Source organism: Varanus komodoensis, unplaced genomic scaffold (assembly GCF_004798865.1).
Source record: "Varanus komodoensis strain SLA01 unplaced genomic scaffold, ASM479886v1 scaffold49, whole genome shotgun sequence".
Lineage (NCBI taxonomy): Eukaryota > Metazoa > Chordata > Lepidosauria > Squamata > Varanidae > Varanus > Varanus komodoensis.
The window spans coordinates 549,470-562,072 of NW_025336072.1; positions in this window are offsets into that span (position 1 = coordinate 549,470).

Here is a 12,603-nt window from a genome sequence, read left to right on the forward strand (position 1 = left end):
GACAAATGAGTTCTACGTCCCTTGTTACATATATACACAAAAGAAACAGGAATCTGTGCATTTGCTAGACAATTAATGATCAAAGCTATCTTATTGTCATATGAAGCCCTCACAACTTGGGATAAGGATACCCAGCAGACTATCTACCCTTCAGTGTAACCAATATCAACAGAAGAAGCCTTACTGGTCATTCTGAAATTAAAAGAACACTGCCATGTAACACCTCATGCACAGGCCTTCTCAGCAGTCACACTTTGGAAAAACTTTCCCTGTGAAGTCTGGGAGGCAGAAAATGTGGCATATTTTAAATGGCTCCTGAAAATGCACTTACCCAGGTTTTGCTAGCTTAGATTTCAATGACTCATGGTACTCCATTTTTATTATGTACTGCTCTGTATTCTTGGAGCAGAAACATGCTCTGAGGTGAAGGATGGTGCTTCCCTCCAACTCCCTCACAGTCAGCATGGAAAGAACAGCACTGGCTGTTCCTCTGAGGCTACAAGAACAACTTTGGAAACAAGCTTTTGGGGTGGGAAGGGGGAGGGCAGAGCAGAGGAGCATGTGCAGTATCCCAGCAGTGTTTCCGTCTGGTCTGCTCCAAGGCCAAACAGTTCCACAGCCAAAATCTAAGTGTTTGCATGACAGCCTTTGTCGCTCGGCTCCTCCTGCCATGCACAGAATGCATGTAATCCTCCAAATTCAGAAGGTTTATGGGCAACTTCATTGGATTCTGCCCTTTTTTCAAAGGCAGTGCCTGCCTGTTGGTTTATTCTAAAGATTTACAAGCCAGAAGACAGGCACCAGCTTTGATAAAGCATTAATATATTTGTATTGCTCAGTACCTCATTCTTTTCTGATCTGTATAAACAGGTTGAGTGTTGAAATTTGTCACACAACAATCTGAGGTACTTCCCCGGCATGTATTTGGTCTTTGTAACTACACTGGGAGTTATAATATTGGATAATATCTTCCAATATTATCATATCATGCAGTTCATTAAAATGTCAAGGAATTGAGAAATGCAGTTAATATAAACAGTTATCTGACAAAGTCTCAACACAAATACAACAAGATACCCCAAAATATGTCCTTGTCTCTTCTTCCTGCTAGCAAAAGTTCAAATCAAATCTATGTCAAATCATAGCTTTATCCATATTCAGTCAACATCCAGCTTTATCCATATTCATTAAATAAGAATGATAGAAAGGCCGAGTTGGAAGGGGCCAAGAAGGCCATTGGATCCAAACCTGTACTCACTGCAGATTGCTGTCCTGTCACATCTTGAATGCCTCCTACGTGCAACAGCATACAACCACCTAGGCTGCTACTTCCATTGTCATCTTGCTCTAACAGGAAGTTCCTCCTGATGTTCAGCTGGTATCTGGCTTCCTGTAACTTGAGCCCATCATTCCATGCCCTACACTCTGGAATGATTGAGAAGAGATCCTGGCCCTTCTCTGTGAGACAATTTTACAAGTACTTGAGGAGAGCTATCATATGTGCCACAGGGTAGACTGGCTAAACTGATCTTTCAGTTTCTTCTCATCAAGCTTTTTTTCAGTCCCTGGATCAACTGTGTTGCCCCCCTCTCAACTTTTTTGAATTTGTCCACATATTTCTTGGGCAACCACATATTGTGTATTACATGAGCGGAGCTGGCTGGTGCCGTGATTCAGACTAGATGGTCCAGGAGATCCCTTCTGACTCACTATGTTTCCATCTTTCTTAAATTTTGGTGTCTAGAACTGAACACAGAACTCCAGATGAGGCTTAACCAGTGCATAGTAGAGGGAAACTAGTATTATGCATGATTTGGAAGTTAGATGAATGAAATGTTCCTTGACCATTTACCTATCAATCTCAAGCTGCAATCCTTCCCCTTCAGTTTGTACTTTTCCTTTGCCAGGCAGGTCATAGATTCTATTTTAGGAGAAGACTGAGCTGAAGTAAGAATTGATCATACCTCCCTTTTATTTTTCATTTGTTCACATGTTGCCATCTTCACTGAGTAATTGACGCTGCATTTCTTTCCTCTGTCTTTTACTATACATATGTATATCCCAAGAAGGCTTGTTGTTGCTTTTAGCATCCCTTACTAACCTCTGCTCATTCTCAGCTTTGGCCTTTCTGATGCCACTCCTGCAATTCTGCATTAACTGCCTGTTTTCTTCCTTTTTAGTTTGACTTTCCTTCCTCTTCCTACACATATCCTTTTCTTTACCCCCAGGTCATCGCTACATTTTTTGTGAAGCCACATTATCTTCTGTTGCCTTTTACTTCTTTTTCATTGGAATTTTTTTGCAAATGCACTTACAAAACTTCCATTTTAAAATTGGACTGAAAGAAAATGAGTTCTAAAACTATTTTGATCTGGATACTATCTTCAGATGCAGGGTATGTGGCATGTACTTCTTTCCAGTACAGTGGTACCTTGGCTCACAAACTTAATCCATTGCAGGACTCTGGTCATGACCCAAATTGGTCGTGCGCCAAGTTAAATTTCCCCATAAGGTTCCATGTAAATAAGGTTAATCCGTTCTGTAACTATTTTTTAATCAGAAAAATGTGAAGCAAAGTGACAAAGAAGAACAAAGATCGCAGCCATCTCCCCCGCCCAATCCCGAGCACAAGCCCAGCCATCCCCCCGCCCCCCCCCAGCACAACTGTGATTGCACCCATTATCCTTGCACACGCCTGTCATCCCGGCACACTGGAGTGGGGGAGAGAAGGGCGCGAACACAGGCGCCCTGGGGGAGGAGAGATGGGCGCGATTGTGCTGGGGGTGGGGAGATGGCCAAGATCGTGGTTGCGCTCATGCAGGAAAGATGGGTGCAATCACAGGTGCACTCATGCAGGAAAGACTGGCGCGATCTTGGCCATCTCCCCACTCAGGAGGGTGAGGAGATGACCACAATCACAGTTGCCACCCAATGCAGAGTTCACGACCTGAGTCAAAATTTTAATGAAATTTTTGTTCGCAACCTGATTTAGTCGTGAACTGAGGCGTTCATGAGCCAAGGTACCACTGTATTAATTTAACTGAAGTAACTAGTAGCTGATATGCTAGCTAAAGTAGAAAACTTGCAAATAATTTGACTGTAACTTAAGAGTTCAAACTGAAACCCAAGGAACACACATTATTTTCAAGGTGCAGAGTGAAGCAGCCACCTCAGGCTGGCAATGATGAAAAGCAGGGGTGACTCAGGCAGTAAATTGTCTTGGGCCAGCCATGATGTAGATGCAACGTTATCTTCTTTTTATACCCAGAGCAATGTAGCCCCAATCCGGACTGGTCCTCCACACCTGCAATTCGCAACTGTCAAATGCAGCTGCTGCATGCTATCAAGTCATCTCTGATTTATGCTGACTCTATGAATTAATGCCCTCCAAAAACCCTGTCCTTCAAGCCCTCTCAGCTTTTGTAAACGCAGCATTGTGGTTTATTCTCTTGAATCAATTTATCTCATAATTTCTCTTCTACTTCTGCCTTCAATTTTCCTAAGCATATTGTCTTCTTCAGTACTACTTGCCTTCTCATGATGTGCTCAAAGTATGACAGCTACAGTTTTGTCATTCTTGCTTCCAGGGAAAGTTCTGCCTTTGATTTGATCTAAGAACCACTTGTTTATCTATTGGTCCAAGGTATTCACAAAGCTCCCCTCAAGGACCATACTTCAAGCATATCAATTTTCTTCCAGTCAGCTTTCTATACTGTTCAGCTTTCACACCCACATAGTGAGAAGGAGTACATAGTGTGGAGGATCTTAGCTTTGGTCTCCAGTGAAATGTCCTTACACTTGATGGTCTTTTCTAGTTCCTTCATTGCTACCCTTCCAAGTCTCAGTCTTCTTCAAGCTTCTTAGCTCCATTTGAGTTGACGACAAGGTATGCAAAATCTTTCACCATTTCAATTTCTTCATATTAGTTTTTTCCATTTCTTTGTTCATGTGATCCCAAGTCAGTTGCTTCAGACTTTAAAATGTATGTGTGTAATTAAAGGGCCCTTTAATAATAAGGGACATTATTCCAAGGAGGTGCAGAGGAGAGGCTTGTCTCTTATTTTTATGATAATTGGCCAAAAAGCAAGAAAATTAGTTTGAACTTTTTTGTGGTAGCAGGACAATCAGGAGCAAACTATTCTTTAGTCAGACCCACATTACAGAAAGCTAACAAGACTTTCCATCAACATTGTGGGAACCCTGTCCTTTAATCAAGTATACACTTGAGGTACACATATGTGTTTCTCCACTCCTTAGGAATGGGTATGTTCTTTTGGTCTGCTATTAATCACCACATCACATATTTTATCAGGATGGCCAATTTTGGTAATTCAGGTAAAGCACCAGGGAGGTGGAGATATGGAAAAGCTGGAATATTGGTAAAATTGATAAAGTTGGCAATATGCTGCAGCTATCAGGAAGACATGCAGGACACAGCAAGGGTCAGTCAAGACGCAGGAACTGAAATGCATCACAGCTAGAAGGAAAACCTCCATGCTGAGGCAACCACTGGAGGAAAGAGCTTGCACTTATATAACTCTTCCCCCAGGTCCCCACAGCGAGTGCTCATTAATAGGCCAGTGCTCATTAATAGGCCGAGGGTTCTAGTGGGGCCTGGGCACAATCTTGCAACTGCTATCATGGCCATTCTAGTTCTGGCCACCAGATGGAACCCTGGAACAACCCATATCCTGACAGCTGGCCACCACCTAGCCAAGATCTCTCCCACAAAGGGAACTTTCCCCACCGGCTAAAGTTATTTAGGTCTTTCAGGTCCACAGAGGGTTCCTTCAGAAGAGGATCACCACTGCCTCTTTAAGGCTGCATCAGACTACTTCCTTTCATAAAGAGGCATCGATCACCTCCCTGATCCAAGCAGCTGTTCCCTCCCTCCTCACTTTTATAAGCTAACAGAGTCAGGAATCCAGTATGGACATGGTTCCACAAAACTGTCCAAGCACTGTGTGTCAGTATCCTCAGGCTGTACCAACTGAAACCCATCCAAGAAAACTGGACCAGGCTGTGCTCTGGAAAGCTTGTTTGAGTCAACTGTCACAAAATTTGAGTATAAGTCCTGCTGAATGTAAGAGATTTTTATCCAGGAAGTGACTAGCAAATATATTGCAGCAGGTCTGACAGGGGTCTAAGATGGCCCCTCAGACTATAGGCACTTATCAGGGCTTTTTTTCCCACCTACTAGGAATTTTTCTCCATCTGTACTCAAGTTTTCTCCTGTACTGTTTCATCACTCTCAGCTCTGGAGCATACCATGGGGCCATACAATCTCTACCACACAGAGGGCACTCAAGAACAATCATTTTAGCTGTCCAGATAATCTTTCAACTTCATAGATTTGGCAGAACCGCCAGCCATGTAGGCCAGAAAATCCCCAAGAGCCCTCTGGAAATCATGCAGATCCTTAGCTTCTGGGAATTGACCTTTTTAATAGCTCCCACCGAGCCCTTGCAGAGGGGAAAATCATTGTTATCTAAATCTCAGTGGTCGGGCAGCAGTCTGACCATGATGAAAGCACCAATTCAAAGTCTCACACGTTCCGATAACTGTCTCCATGTCTGGCTGGGGGGAAAATTCAGTGTGTGCCCCACTGCATGTGTAAGGCCAATGACATGTTGGAGCACTCCCACAGAGCCCATGAAATCCTGAACTGTCTCAGACAAGGTGTGCTCAGTGACATGGATGAAACAGTCTGGGAGACTAAAGCATTGCAACCAACACCATCTCTGTCAGCCCAAAGAGAGAGTCTACTAGGCAGCAGGGTGAGCAGTGCACCAACAGAATCCTTAAGCTGTCCTGCTGGCCCAGTGCCAGATGCAAACAATCTGCACTGGTAATCTGACAGGGATCCTGAGGAGAGAGGTGGAATTCCAAAACTCCATGGCAACCTCCCCTCCCTAGCCCTCCCACCTTTCTTGATGTGGAACTAAACAACCCAGTGAGTATGACTAGGAAAGAGCTCTTTCCTGTTTGCCAATTGTCTTGGCAGTGCATGCCTGCCTCACCCACTATTGAATTGTGGATTCAATATGGATTAAGGGAGGTCTTGTTCTGGACTGAACTGGCACCATTGAGAGACCCAGCGAAGGCTGATAGGCAACCCCCAGACCGCAGGATGTGAGGAGGATCAGAACATAGCACTGTCTGGCATTAACTGTCTGGGCTGGATTTCTCTTACCTAGCTAGCTCTCCTCCCAGTGCCATCTATTCATCCTTACCTTTCCCCATTGACCCCTATCTTCCATTCAAGGCACGTATTTAGGCCCTCAGGAAAGAAGAAAGAATCCCACCATCACCATTATCAAGAGCTCTGAGCAACCCAGTAGACAAGATGTTGGGTGGGGGTTCTTTGTGACTCCCTCTGATGCCTCTCTCCCAAAGGAACCACCCGCTTTGGCAGTATCACCATCCTGTGACAGGGTGGCTCCAGAGAGGAGCCTTTTGTGGCACAGCTGGCTCAAGTTTTTTTCCTGCTCTGCTATGGCTGGTGGTCCCCCTGCAGAGAAGAAGCAGCAGAAGACAAGCAGCAGTTCAGGCAAGGCCTCAAGGTGGTAAATAAGGCTCATCTGCTGGGGTGTGTTGTGGCTTGACACTCCATCAGTTGGATCCAGGATCTGCTCTCCTTGAGAGGAAGAACTCTACTTACAGAAGTTCCTCTGCTCAATTCTGAGGATTCGTCTATCCTCACACACAGCTCACCCCTTTACTCTCCATGTAAGTACTTTTAGGGAGCTGTGGGGGCTGCCCTGGGAAGGAGGAGTCTGGCACATACACTTCCACCAGTGCATTGATCCAGCTTAAATCTAGATCTGTTCCCCAATTATGGTCCCCAAATCAGCATTTCCTGGAGATTCAGAGATCCTACTTTGACTGCACAGACCATAGAAAGATGCATGTCACATGGCTCTGATTCAGTGGAAGTAGCCTCCAACAGCCTAAACAGCATTGCAAAGGTGATGAGGGAAGAATTTAATCTTCCCCCATGCAGTGGTCTCAGTTAAAATCTTCCTCCAATAGCTCTTTTAAACTCTCTGCCCCCCAACTCCTTGCATTGAGGCCCACAGAGAAGTTGTTTGGTCAAATGTGGTTAGGGTGCTCCACACAATCATAGGGAACTCTGATTGTTTTGGATACCCCAGCCATGCAGAAAACTGTGGTTGTGTTCAGCCAAATGTAGTTACAGCCTTTCTTTTGGCATTTCCTATCAATACTGTACAAGGAAATTGGGAGTGGAGAGCAATTCCCTACTCTGGCCACAGCCCCTGAAACAGGCTTCACAGAACTTTGCACGTGTGAGACCAGTCATTCCACTTTAAACACTACTGTTATTGTAGGAGGAATAGCAAAGATGTACTCTGGCAAGCTGAATAATGAATACTGCCCTTCAGGACATATTCCCAACCAGGTGAGTTTACATAAGGAAATACAAAACAGAAGAGAAATAATACAATGAGCAATACAATTAAATTAATGTATGAACCAGTTCTCAAGGGGCCACTAAATGGAGAACAAAAACTCACATTTGCATTATGTTTTTTATAACAGATTTAGCTTATAGCTATTAAGATAACAACAACAACAACATGGAAAAGCTTAATAAATAATAAATCAGACAGAATAAAACAGATGCCACACTCTACCTAGCTACATCTTTGCTATTATAGGATTGCTAACTCTCTCTTTTTTAAAAAAATGGTACCCAAGCAAGGCCTAGAGCATACTATTCTGAGAAGTTGGGTTCAGCCTGGAACCAAGACTTCTGGTTTCTGGTGGAGTTAACAGTTAACAGGTCAAGAGCTTCTACTGGAGACAGGGGGGAAGTCCACTGCAAAAACTTGTAATTCATCTGATGTATGCAAGTTCTTGAAGTCCTTCCAAAGGGGTGGGTAGGAGGGAGAAAATGGCTTTTTCTTTTTCTTTTGTGATAACTGGCTAAAAAGAAAGCCAGGGTAGCATAGTGATTAGAGTATTGGACTAGGACTTGGCAGGTTTTAGTCCTTACTTGGTCATGTAGCTCACTGGATAACTTTGGACTGGTCACTGATTCTCAGCTATCCTACCTCACTAAGTTAGTGTCAAAATAAAATGGAGAAGAAGATCCTTGGGTCCCTTGCAAGAGAAAAAACAGTGGAATGTGGATATAATTAAGTAAATGCAAGGAAGTGGTGTTGGCCCCTTTTCCCAAGTAGCACGGAAGAAAGTAACCTGCTCTTGAGCCAGAACCACAACCACAGGAACCTAAGAAACCTTTTCACAGATATTATGGATACAACGTATAAGAAGTACACATACAAATTTCACTGCTCCTTAGGAAATTAAATGTTCTTTTACCCTGATTCTAATCACTGCTTGTTTTAGGTCTTTATACAATAACCTGATGTCTGAAAAGAGCAAGAAAACAAGAAGACAAGCTATACTTCTTAATCTCTTCAGGATTAAAGAGCAGTGAACATACAAATAACCAATTGTATTTGGTCATTTACCTTTCTAAACGAAGTGTTTTCCTTAAACTACTAAATGGAATAAGAAAACAACGACCTGATTAAGAAAAACAGATAATCAGAAGTTATATCTCACTAGGGTTGGTCAGGTTCCTTATACTCTTGGGAAAATAAAAGTATTGTGCAATGCATTTCATACACGAAATGCTGAACTATCTGGCAGAGCTGAGAGAAGCAAACAGATCACAGTATAAAGGTGAAAAAAATATCACTGTGTAATGTCACTGCAAGCAATCTTATCCATCGGCATTGCAAGCTTGATCTTTTTGAGCCAGAATCAGCTTTTGTATCTGTCCAGTGATAAAGTCAACAAACACAAAACTTTTAAAGTTTCAACCTTAGGTGACATCTTCCATTGCATGGGCTTCTTCACAGTATGAAGTATCAGCACATTTGATGATTTATGTTACTTTTTGGACTCTTCTGTTCGAATTATATTTTTTCCTTTGGACAGTTTTGGAATCTTCATGCTTGGATCTTCTCCTTTAATAGTCTGCATAGGGTTTGCAGTATTAAAAACAGAGAGGCTACCTGCTACATTCATGTGAAGGAAGGTGAACAGTTCCACATCAAGTATAATTTGATCAATTTTATCACATAAAATTACCTCTATGGAAAATCTTAGATTTAAATGTTGGTAAGAAAACATTTGTTTGGTACGAGGAACTTGGACAGGCAAGCTGATTTTTTACTTCGGATGAGTGTGGAGGTCCCACTGATAACTTTCTTCTATTCTCTGTTTTGTGTGCTGAATGCAATTTCCATCTATAGCAGAATGGCAATACATAAAATAAAAAAAAAGTTAGGATCTATGGTTAGCCCTGCTGCCCATATATCTTCAGAGTTCCCTTTGGTATTGGAAGAATTGACTGAGGCTGAATAGCTATAGCAATCCACAATTCACATTTATAGGTATCCATTATCAGTGAGTAAATACGATGCACTGGGTCTTATACAAGAATAGAATAATTAATCGGTGCATCCTATTTTGTCCAGTCAATGGATCATTGTGTTGAAATCTGTCTCAGAATTATATTTAAATCTCAGGTCATGTTTAAATCAGTAAAAAATGATGCTTTGAGTACATTGGACACTACAATGGTTGCTTCTTTTAGAGAGAAGGTAAAAATATAAACATTGTGACTTAAATTTATTTAATACTGAAGGACAAACAGGCTCTTAAGTCTATTGGAACTTAATGCCAGGTCAGCATAAATGGATTGTCTGCACCCTTTTGACAATTAAAAGACTAATACTACAATACTGAAAGGACAAATGGCCACTATCAATGTGTTGCAGATTTGATAAACCTTTCAATTTTTGAGTGGGATGTCTTTAGTTGTAAGTTACGAATGAAAAAATGCATTGATATCTGAATTGCATTTATTGAAGTTTATGTATAACTGCTCTACCCGTCAGAATAGTATATTTTGCTGTACATAAAATATATATGGGCACACACAATATATCTATTCAGGTAATAGGGGTCCCACTGCTCCACCGCGCCCAACTGCCCATCTGCCTGCTGTCGTTGTGGGGTAAGAGGCTATGATGAGTGTGGGGAGACCAGCTGGATGCCCACACCTGAGCCTGTAGGGCACAGCTTGCTGCCAGGAGCTTTCTTTAGTGCAGGCCACTCACGGGTGTCCACCCTGTGCCTCTATTTTACCACCACCGGTGCCAGGAACAACATGCTGCTGCTCCAGCTGGTCTGGAGTGTCTGTACTGTGTTGGGCTCTCGACCCAGATTAGGGATTCTGTTAACATACCAACCACACTGCTGCATTTTTCTCGGCATCTGGTGGATTTAAATCTTATTTTAAGGAAGGGTGTCTTTTATTTTGATATTGTGATTTTATTGTGTTATTTTAAATTTTAAATTGCAGATTCCTTTGATGGTTCTGTTAAGCAGAAAAGTGATTTTATAACAACATTAAACAAACAAAGAGCATCCTGAGTCTAGGATATGAAAGACAAAAAGGGGCTTCCTTTTTAAAATTATCATGAGGACCATTGCTTTCTCAGCTACTGTACACAGCCCTTGTTTCCATTTGGGTTCACACGCTCATGGATAAGAACAGCGACTAACTTTTCTTCAAAGGTGCATCTCTGTGATCTATTCCACACTGATTGGCTTCACATGACACAACCAGCCCTACTGACAAGTGGTGGTGGGGAGGGGGGAACCTCGGAGCTCCCACCGTGTTCCATGGGACATGTGCAGGAGAAATGGGAAGGCAGAAATAGAATGCACTGTTCACCCTACTCACAATATGGCAGATCATCTGTCAGGCACCTCATGAGTAGAGTAGCTTCTAAGCCAGCAGTACGTCTTAGTGTGTCATACAAACCTGTGCACAGCGTTATGGAAAGAGAATTTATGCTGGGCCAAGACTGGGCCAAACAGACAAAACCAACAGGCTGCACAGTTCTGAGATATTACAGTTAAACACTTTATGTGCAGCATGACAGACAGATATGGTAGGTGTCTGTATAAGGTTTGGCTTGGCCTCCTTCCTTGACCATTAGGGGAAGCCCAGACTAAGGTCTTTCTTCTTTCTGGCATTAGATTCCTAATTATCGTGTAATTTTCTGGCAACAAACTTGAGTTTCCTGACTAATTATGGAGTCAGTAACTCTGATATTTATAGAAGAACAATGGAACTGTCTAATTTATCTGTTCATACAAAGGAAGATTTCAGGAAAAGAATGCTGATTGTTTCACTCCCTTTGACACATATCCAGTAAAACAATACCATGTTGCCTGAGGCTCAGGAAAAGTTGGGAATGCCAGTCTAAGAACCCTGGGTGTTGCTGTAGCCAGTGAAGCTACATAAGGCTTTAACTTTACCTCAAGTCAGATATCTTGTCTGTCAGCATGAGACTTTTGTTGAGTTGCCAATACTTTTTACTACTAATGGGATGTTTAAAAGGTCCTATCATAGCACAGCTACAACAACACAGGGCTACAGCTCTTACAAGATAGTACAAACTTGACTACACTAGCACAGTAATAATTTCCAACAAATATTTCATCTGATAAAAACATGTAATACCATCATCCACTTAACACTGGTTCTCAGTTAATAGACCTTTCTCCCACTTCAGTTTAGTGTCTGCCATTAAATACTGAGATTATAAATGGGATTATTAAGGTCAGTTGTCACTGTTTCAGTTGTAAACAATAAACTATGATAAGGTCTGCTCTATGATTCCTTGTTACAAGCTGTAGAGATCACATGACATAACTGTACACATAAGCGTTCGTGTCATATTACCTCAAACAGCTCCTTCCAACAGAGATTAAAAATCTGCTTCTGCTCTGTCATCCCATTTGAACTTAATTCAGCAGTGCTGCAGTTTCTTATCTCTTTTAAACAATTATAACGTATTTCATTAGCATACCCTAAGCATAAGGGTTCTCCAAGTGGTTTTCAATAATAAAATTGAACATATAGGATGAGCACCTTACCTCACAAATGAGATATGGAAACCAGGTGCTATTCAGGATAGCCTTGCTCTGCTCCCACTGGATATGCTGGATACTCCTTGTGATAGGGTAGATGTCCATTCCCAGCCCAACAGACATTCCTACCTACTGTTTCCCACAGCTCCCGTGGGCAGATGTTATTAATGGCTCCCTGGCCTTAGAACTCCTAGGGGCTGTGCCTGTTGCAGGCACTGGAGAGACTGACGTTACAAAATCGTAGGCTAGTTCCAGGCACTCTTGCTGTTGATGGTGCTGGCAAAGGGAGATGGATGAAGTCAAATATTTTTCAAAAGTATCTTCTCCATCCACCAGGTATCAGCTTCCATTACTGCTGATCCTCAAGGATTATTTCAGGTGTAGGGAGTCTCTGTGAGGCACTAATGTGAGCCTTCTTAACCTGAAAGAACTGCCTCATACCTCCCTGAACACTCCAGGCACTGTGGGGCCAGTTGGCCTTTTGTTGGTCTCATGCCACAGGTAAAAGCCAAAATTTGCCACTGCTAGGAGAGAGCCCTGACTATGACACTGAGATTCTACTGTTATTAGCTAAAATTCATTTTTAGTTCCAACTGCTCTATTACTCCTACTGTGCCATTA